This window comes from Leucopleurus acutus (genome assembly GCF_964270905.1).
Source record: "Leucopleurus acutus genome assembly, chromosome: X".
Classification (NCBI taxonomy): Eukaryota; Metazoa; Chordata; class Mammalia; order Artiodactyla; family Delphinidae; genus Leucopleurus; species Leucopleurus acutus.
The window spans coordinates 21,183,658-21,193,439 of NC_139148.1; positions in this window are offsets into that span (position 1 = coordinate 21,183,658).

A 9,782-nucleotide genomic window follows, 5' to 3' on the forward strand; every position below is an offset into this window, starting at 1 on the left:
TAGTAGTAATTAGTTTGAGCAAAATCCCATAATAGTTTTTTTTTCCCTGCATTTTGCAGGAAACCAAATGGCAGATAAAACAAATTACTTCACTCAGGGTAATTAGCAAGCGATGATAAGTTTCTGCCTATGTTCTCCCACGAGTACAAAGATCATGCCCTGTTTTTTCGAAGAACTTTATGTTCCTTAATATCTAATCCATCAACACTCAGCTGCAGAATCTGACAGCAACCTCGTCACAAACACTAAACTACCCAGAGTACGTGGGAGACAATAGCAATGCTAATTTAACGATGAGAGGGAGAAGGGAAGAAGCACAATCTTTTTCCTTTATTTTCTTCGAAGCTTGTTTGCCACCTTTGTTAGCCCCAGTCCACATTTCTCTTTATGTAGGTACCACACAATCCCCAAGAATTAAGTTCAACATGTTTATGTACCAGGGTCTAGGCTTGTAAATGAAAATATTATTGTGTCTTTAAGTCCAGAATATTTCATTTGAGAACAGTAACATCACTGAGAGAAAGAATTATCCTCTTGATAGAGGTCATAGAAAATTCAAATTAATTCCTAATCAAAGATGACTCAGGAAAACAGATAGTTCACATAACGTTTTGATTGAAGGACACTGAGACCTTCAGGATAAGCGTGCTGCCAACTGACAAAAATAAGGCCATCTCTCTATACTGAACGTGGGGAAAGATAACAGCAATGCAGGGTTCTGTTTGGACACAGAGGCTATATGACTAAATAGGTCAAACATGGCAAACCTCTAAGACAATAATATTTATTGATTGATATATAGTATTCAAAAATCTTCTCTAATTCACATCTTCACTGCAAAGGAAAATATACACGTAGAGTTCTAGATTTTGATGGGATTAAATGTTCTCTCTCTTTAATGTATAAAATTCAGTGAAGAGAATAGATTGTGTCTTGACTGTATTTTACAATTCTTGGTTATGGAACTTCTTTTTTCAGTAGAGTGATAGTTTTTTAATTCGGTCAAAACCTTCCTAAGTGTTCATCATGTTTTCATTTTTACAGACAGTTGTATTTTAGAAATACCTTGTAACTTATTTTTGGATATTTGCAGACACAAAGTTTGTTTCCATCCCATCCTGATTCCCAAATGCTCTTTATTATAGGCACACTGATTTGTTATTTTATTTATTTATTTTTAAAATAAATTTATTTATTTATTTATTTTTAAAATATATTTATTTATTTATTTTTGGCTGCGTTGGTTCTACGTTGCTGCGCCCGGGCTTTCTTTAGTTGCGTCGAACGGGGGCTACTCTTCATTGCGGTGCGTGGGCTTCTCATTACGGTGGCTTCTCCTGTTGTGGAGCACGGGCTCTAGGTGCACTGGCTTCAGTAGTTGCAGCACGCGGGCTCAGTAGTTGTGGCATGCAGGCTTAGTTGCTCTACGGCATGTGGGATCTTCCTGGACCAGGGCTCAAACCTGTGTCGCCTTCATTGGCAGGTGGATTCTTAACCACTGTGCCACCAGGGAAGCCCTGTTATTTTATTTAATAAGAATCAGAAGGGTTGGACTCCCAACATGTGGGGACCATTTGAGAAAGAAGAAATGCCTGATAGGATTGTCGAGCACTGAATATGCTTGACCTGACATTTCATGAAGTGAGTATATCCCTGCCAGGAAGACACAGTTTTTTGTTTTCTTCATTTTTTATTATTTATTTATTTAGGCTGTGTTGGGTCTTCATTGCTGCGTGTGGGCTTTCTCTAGTTGCAGCGAGCGGGGGCTGCTCTTCTTTGAGGTACGCAGGCTTCTCATTGTGGTGGCTTCTCTTGTTGCAGAGCATGGGCTCTGGGTGCGTGTGCTTCAGTAGTTGTGGCACACGGGCTCAGTAGTTGTGGCTCGCGGGCTCTAGAGCGCAGGCTCAGTAGTTGTGGCACACGGGCTTAGTTGCTCCGCGGCATGTGGGATCTTCCCGGCCAGGACTCGAACCCGTGTCCCCTGCATTGGCAGGCGGAGTCTTAACCACTGCGCCACCAGGGAAGCCCTAGACACAGTTTTGTTTAGGGGTTAAGACCTGAGTTCATCATCACCACCTGGCCATTGGACTTCCCGTGCCTCTCTTCCTTCTGCTTTTCATTCATTTGCCTTTATCTTCTGGACTTTGTTATTTTCTCATGTCTCTTTTCCACATAGTTGGCTCCTTCTTAGCAGAATGTGTTTTCCTTCTCATTGTTTTTATTTTGAGGTAGCTTTATTTATCATCTTCAATTCCTTTCCTCAGTTTTGTCAAATCACTTTTCACCTCCTCCTGCTTTATTTATCATTTGAGATATTGTTTTCCCATAGTCCATATTCCTTTACTTTCTTTGAGATTATAAAGATGCTTATTTGAACTTTTCTTTGATTTCTTGGGGATAATGCGTCTGAAGTACATCTTTCCTTCCTTTTGCTTGCTATGCTAATTTCCCCCTGTTTTTATAGTATCTATGTTACGGGTCCTGTTGAACTCTTTCTGCTTCTTTCTTATCTGTGGGTGAGGTATGATTGCCAAATTTAGCAAATAAAAAATACAAGACATCCAATTAAAGTTGAATTTGAAATAGATATTGAATATGTTTTTATTATTACAAGTATATGCCATGCACTCTTTGGGACATACTTAAACTAGAATATTATTTTAGTATAATTCTGAAGGGAACTTTTTCACTGTATCTGCTTGTCCTCTCAGAGAGCTCAGAAACCATGTAAGAGATCAACATGGACCAACGTGGAGCCTCTGAGCTCACAAGTCTTTTAGTTTACTATTTAGTATTTATTCATCTTTGTTTATAAGAGTTTGCTGCAGAACCAATTGGTGTTCTTCCTTTTCTTCTCGTCTCGCTTCTTCTGATTTGGACTTTGGGGCAGAAAATAATAGAGTGGAGTTGTGTGTTCCCTTCATCAACCCACCTCCCATGACATTTTGTGACTCGGGTCCCCAGTACCCTCGTAGCCTACACATCTCCACAGTCTTCATGGGTCCAAGTATAGGAGTCTCAGTTCAGCCTCTCAGGATCCTATGCCTTCGAGGAGTTTTGCACACTGCTCAGGAACGGGAGAAGGGAGTTTTGGCTTTCAGCATCCTTCTTCGTTTAAGTCCACAATGCACTGAACTTCGGCACATGTTGTTTACGAACTTTGGGTTGGGGTTTTTTGCTCTTTCCTGGGTTCATGTAGATGCATATATTTCCATTCCGTGTGGAGGTTTTCAGAAGGAGGTGTAGAGTAAACTTGCTCTTACTGTACCATCTTGTAGCCGAAGTTTTGGGGATGGCTTCTTAAGTGGATTTTGCTCTCTCCAGTGATTATCATCATCATCAAATCTTTATTGGGCATTTATCACATGACAGTCACTAAATTAAGTAGTTTATGTGGGTTTATACAAAACCACCCTAGTATTATGCCCATCAGTATACAGATAAGGAAACAAAAGCTTGGTGAGTTTTGCTGACTTCTTCAAAAGTGTACAGCTATTAAATGATACAGACATGGGATTTGAATCTGGTTCCGGAATCCACTCATACCTACTACATGACTCTACCTCCAGCATCAGACCAGGGCTTTTACTAAAGAGGAAAACTTTTTAGTTTCCAAAATAATCAATGTTCTGGCAGTCAGGTGGTTAAAATATAACAAGAGTGGAGATAAGGGCACTATAATCAGATAATGTGGTTATAGACTTGGTCAAGTGGTTGATGGAAACATGGTCTGGACAAGGCACTGGGGAGCCAGGAGAAGCACTGCACTTGACTGCCTTATATGTGTGTCCTGTCCTTCACTCAAAGGCACAGGTCTTCGGAATCTCTCTGCATACATTTGCTGCGTTCTCTTTGATCAAAAGCATTTTTACAAGCAGTAGGGTGTCAGAAGCTCCAGCCTTGTGGGGATCCAGCTGAGGAATCCTGAAGGGACTTGGAAGTTCATTCTGCAGATTCAATATTTATGTAGCAACCTTGTGGAATTGACTCAAATATTGTATGAACTATGTCTTATTACTCTGAAATCGTCATGAATATTGGCGAGCTCTGCATACCATGTAAGGACATGCTGGAATCAAGACAAGTTAGGAAAAAGTCAGATTGTCTGTGACCTACTTAGTCTGTACTTCACTGGGGAAAGGTTGAAAACTCTGTCCTGTGCCAATTTTGCACCCATCCTTTCTGCAAACCCTTTCGAAAGGGATTAGGTTCTTATTATTTTATTACTGCAATAAAATGTACAGCCAGAATTCTGGAATGAAAGAGCTGCTGCTCCAAAAGCCGTAATAGAAGAAGCCATAACTTAAGTGTAGGCTTGAAGAATTGCCATAGAGGCATTCTTTGATAGAGAAAATACCTTCTAATTTCCCACAGTGGAATATGCACCGGCAGATATGAAATGCCATGGTGCTGCCTTCTTTCAAGAGTGACCCACATGATATTTTTGTAGAAAGCCATTCTGTGAATAATTTTTGTAACATAAAGCAGGACATCATTAATTGTGGTTAAAATGTTTCTTTGATCATTTAACTAAGTAGTTAACCAGTTAATACTAGGTAAAAACAATGCTTCTGCAATAAGTGTTATTTTTGAGCTTTGCTTTTGGACATCAAAACCATGGAAAATCCTATCCCTATGCTTCTCTTTTGCTTCTCTTCTGTGTCCTTGACTCATTCATTTCAGGGTAGACTCTCCCATCCCTAAGATCTGTTGTGATAGGAGAGGCACATCCATTTGGGGGGTCATTTTTTCCCACAGGTTATAAACTGTATTTTTATAATTATAGTTATTCCAGTGCACAGATGCAGGCACTGGAGTTACTTCAGGGAAAGAAGGTCACAGTCAGGGTCACCCTTCTGAATTTTCATAGTAGATCGGGGGAATTTTCGTGCTGTGATGCACTGACATCTTCCAACAGACATTGCTTTTGCAAGCGAGAGAAGCTTGATTCACACATTTTAATATGCCTGAGTTGCCTTCAAAAGCTTCTATGAAGTAAAGGATAGAAGATATTTTACAAAGTAGAGGAGACATTCTTTTAGTTGATGTGAAAGGATCTGTGAAACAATGCACAAAAGCCAATGTTATATTTTAACATAGTATTTCACATAGTAGTATTGGTACTGAAGCAAATTGGGGGAACCCATAGATTCGTGACATTTAAATCCTTTAGTATACTGTTAAATCATTTTATGGGACGAACACCAAAATTATGCATTTATGTTGCTAAGAATTTGAGGGAGATATTTTTACCTTGCCTTTCCCACCATCTCCATCCTCCTGAGCAGTATCTCTCACTTGAATGACCTTTTATGCAGCTTATCTAGTGCTTTCATGAACATTGTGTACTTGTTCCTCACAGCAATTTTAGCAACATGGGAAGGGCAGGTGTGGCTATGGAATCTCAGAGAAGTTGGGTAATATAGAAAGTAAGGGTCAGAAACCAGAAACTCAGAGCTTCTGGATTACACAGCAGAATAGACTAAAAGCTGAGGGTAGGTTGGCTCCAAGAACCTCAGCACCGAGTGATGCTCTTGTTATGATGATCACCATGGGCAAGTGGCACATGGGTCTTTAGCTCATGCCACTACTTCCCTCTCTGAAGTGTGGTGTAACTGGGGCTTCTGTATTATGTAAAAGACACAAACTGTCCATTCAAACTGCAGAGATGTCTGATGTGATGAGAATTCAGAAAAAACTTTGATCAGAGGCTTTTTAAAAAACAAAACCAAACAATATAAGCCCCAGGACAAATTATTTTGCGTCTCTTATTTGTTCTTTTGCGTAGTATGGTAGCTGACAACTGAACCCACTTGTCAGTGTCAGTGTCAGTGTCAGTGTTAGGAACTGCAGCTGGTCCCTTCATCCTCACTGGGGCGCCTTGATCCCTGTGGGTGGAATTCACCCGTACGTTGCCTGGTCCAGGTTGGATAGTTTATGCCAGTATTTTAACCATAAATTTACCTCCCCACTGGAGGTTTTGGAAACCATATGAACCAGTTAACTACCCAGTTAACTGTCCTCTCACATTCTATTATATAAGTATATATACGTATATACACACATATATATGTAATACTTGTACTTTTGCCAAAGTCACTCTCCCACCAGAGATTCTTTATCCCTTCTTTTCTTTTTCTCCTCGGCTTTACTGAGATATAATTGACATATAATATTGTGTAAGTTGTAGGTTACAACATGATGATCTGATACGTGTATATGTTGTGAAATCATTACCGCAATAAAGTTAGTTAACACATTCTCTGCCTTACATAACTAGCAGCTTTTTGTGGTGAGAGTTTTTAAGATCTGCCCTCTTTCTTCTGTCCAGATGTTCTCCTATCTCGCCACTCCATCTGAAGTTCCATCTTTAGTCTTTCATTTCTCTTAATCCCAGTAACATTTTATGGAGACTTCGCAGCTTAATATTTGATGTTGTCATTTTCTGGAGTCATTTGATTATCATTCTCTTAACAGATTATGCTTCTTCTTTCCTACCACATGGGAGACTCCTCAAAGACAGGCATTTGAACTTTGAAGGTCTCATGAGGCAGCCAGTGGAAGCTCAAGTTGGGTCATTTTAGAAGAGTTTAATAAAGGGTGATTTACAGATGTGTGAAGAAGGTAGAAGGAAACCGTGAGGCGGTATCCTTAGTGTTAGTAACAGCATTCTCTCCTCTAGGCCCCACATGGTGAGTGGAGTAGTCGCCAAAACCCAGAGGCAGAGGGAGCAGTGTGGAGAGGGCCACCCGCCAAGAGCTGTGCTGTGCACAGACAGCCTGCAGGAAATAAATACTCATCTCACTCTCCTCTCAGCACTTCACCTCTTGCTGATACTTCTTATTGGCCAAACCGATCCAGAAGCCAGAGGACAAGTGAACCCATCGATGTGATTCCTGCATATCACCTTTGCAGGGTACAGAGAAAGATGAAAAATGGTGGAGAGTGCATCTGGAGGGATGATAACCAGTGATCATGAGTGATGACCAGCACAAGCCTCATACCATTTAGTACACTTGTTTGCATTCTCTCAGGTTCCTAACACATTGTCGAGCTGACTGGCAAGTTGTAGAACCAAAATGGCGGGGCCATAAACACCAAATATTGCACAGTGTTGCTGTAGTCACTCACCAAAGAGAATCTTCATGGATTTTTCCACGCAGATCCTACTGAATAGTACTTTGATTATTCATCAAAATTTTTGGTTACAGCTAACCAAATATAGAACCATCATTAGAAACATCATCATTCAAGAATGCAAGGAGCAGAAACTTTTGAGGATGTAGCAGTGGGTTGATAAGTGGCTGGCACGTGGCGGGATCTGACTAGGATGATTCACTATTTCATCTAAAACCAGTTTTATAGCTTCTTGCATTTCAATTATTTCTTTGGAAAGGCATCCTATGGCTTGGAAATTTTGCTTGTCTCTAGAAAAATGTTGTCGTTTTATTTTCATATTCTCTGTCATTTAAATTTCAATTAGTGCTGCTAAACCCTCACAGAAAGATTCCTTCCAGCACTCTAGCTCTTTGCCTACTTGTGACAAAATGCATATCAGGGCAGATCTCAGGCATCTAAGGTAGCAAAACCAAGAAAACATTTTTAGTGAAGGTTCAGATGGAATTGATTTGAATTAGTCTGATGGCATGTATAATGGTAAAGAAAACAATTTTCTCTTGGTGAAAAACTTTGGGGTGGAAAGATATTACAACACTGGATCATTGTCAGAAAGACATCTGAACACATGCCGTCGAACATCTAAGTCACTGAAGCGTCAACTGCTTTGAGAGAATATAAAGAAAACCTGATGAATTTCATCCTGGAGTTAAGTAAAAAAAAAAAAAAAAAAAAAAAGCTCTGCTAGAGATAAGGAAGGAAGAAAAGAAGTTGCATGGTCCTGAGATACGTATACCCTTTGAACTCAGGATTCTGGTGCTTATTAAAAAATCCCAGGGTTTCTGAAGCTGAAGATGGCATCAAATTCAAGGTTGAGTAATGCACTGTAAATGTTACTTGCTTGCTCATAGACACATAAATGTTATTTATACTCTTGATCATTTTAATTTAATGTATGAACTTGATCTTTGTTGGCAGGGAGCTGTTAAACAGTGAATTATACCAATATCGTAGAAGGAAAAATGAGAGAAATGATAATTGACAAGGTAGACTCATTTAAATATTTATTGATTTCATTTCAACAAATAACGATTATTTTGATATTACCTGCAGTCATTTGGTGCATGGCTGAGAAGACAGAGGAGGGGCCCAGTTTTTCTTACCAGCCTGTATTGCCAGCACTTCTTTTATCAAGCAAGTTCTATCCTCTGTCAACTCCATGTAACTGGCTTCAGGTCTCTTTCTTCTAAGAACTTAGGGGTCTCGTAGGAAGTAGACGTGTAAATGAGAACTGATTTTAAGTTTCAAATGTTTACCCCATTTCTGAGTAAGAGAGTGCTCGCTTTTCAACTTTCAGTCTCTTCAAAATCCGTATCTGTAGCAAATATTTATCAAGTGTTTGCTGTGCACCACTTTATGAGTACTGGGAATGGAGGGGTGAACATTACAGAGAAGTTCCTTACCCCCAGAGAGCATGCACTCGAATGTCAGAAACTAGGTAATAAACAAATAGATGCATGAGATATTTTCACTGTAATGAAAGAAAATGTGTACTGATATTTAAGTGTAATGAAGAAAACAGAGTAAGGTAATGTGAGAGAGAGTGTGAGTTTGAGCTGTTTTAAATTGAGTGGTCTTGGAGTCCCTTCCTGAAGGGGAATATTTAAGCTGAGACCTGAATGAAAAGTAAGAGGCAGGTATGAATAGTTGAGAGGACAGAACGTTCTAGCTGAATTGAAAAGCAAGCGCAAAAGCCTTGAGGTGGGAGCACAGTTTATTATGTTCAAGGTAAGCAAGGAATGGTCGAATGCCTTTAGAGAAAAGCCCAAAATGGTGTTTAATTTGACATTTAAAAAGCTGTATTGGTCTAAACTCATGCTTTTAAATGGTCCCAGTGTGCTTGGAAATCCAGAGTTCACTAATAACAATTCTGATCTGATTAGGACTTTTGAAATGTTCCACATATTTCAAATGATTAGGGAGAAAACTTACTCTTCACAAAATAGATAAGGATTTTAGTAACAAATCAAGCGACTTCTGTATATTGAACCCCTAGTAAGTGCTGTGTGTATTGTATACAGGCTCCATGAGAAAAATATAAAGTATTGATAACGTACGACAGAACGTTTTTCTTTATAATAGAAACATAAGTAATTTATTAAAATTTGAAGGCAAAAACATAATTTTAAAAGATTTAGACCTGTGTTAGGCGTGATAGAGTATGGATGCTTTCTTGAAATTCAGAATCAGATCCAAGGGTATCACTTGCGGAATGTTCTAGTAGATTGAGTTTACTTTTAGTTGTCTTTGATGAAACAGTCACTATTCTACTCTCTTTCTTAACGGAAATGTGTTTTTTCGAAGACTCACTTTTAACTGGTTTATTAACCGAAGAATTATTTGGCCCAGTTCCTTTGCTTTTCTCCTTTACAGGTGAGTCAGAGCAGGAATGCTGGTCCTTCCCAGGTTGTTTCTTAGCAGAGTAGTTTTCGGTATATTCACCTGCTTTGCTCATTTTCTCTGGGTGCACCGCCTCCCACGCCGGCCATTGGCGCCAGCCTCGTCAAGATAGAACTTTTATCTTCAAGACGAGCAGAGTTGAGATACTGGGAAGAGGTACCATAAAAAGATAAGTAAGGGCACAATGTCACACCAAGTCCAAATGA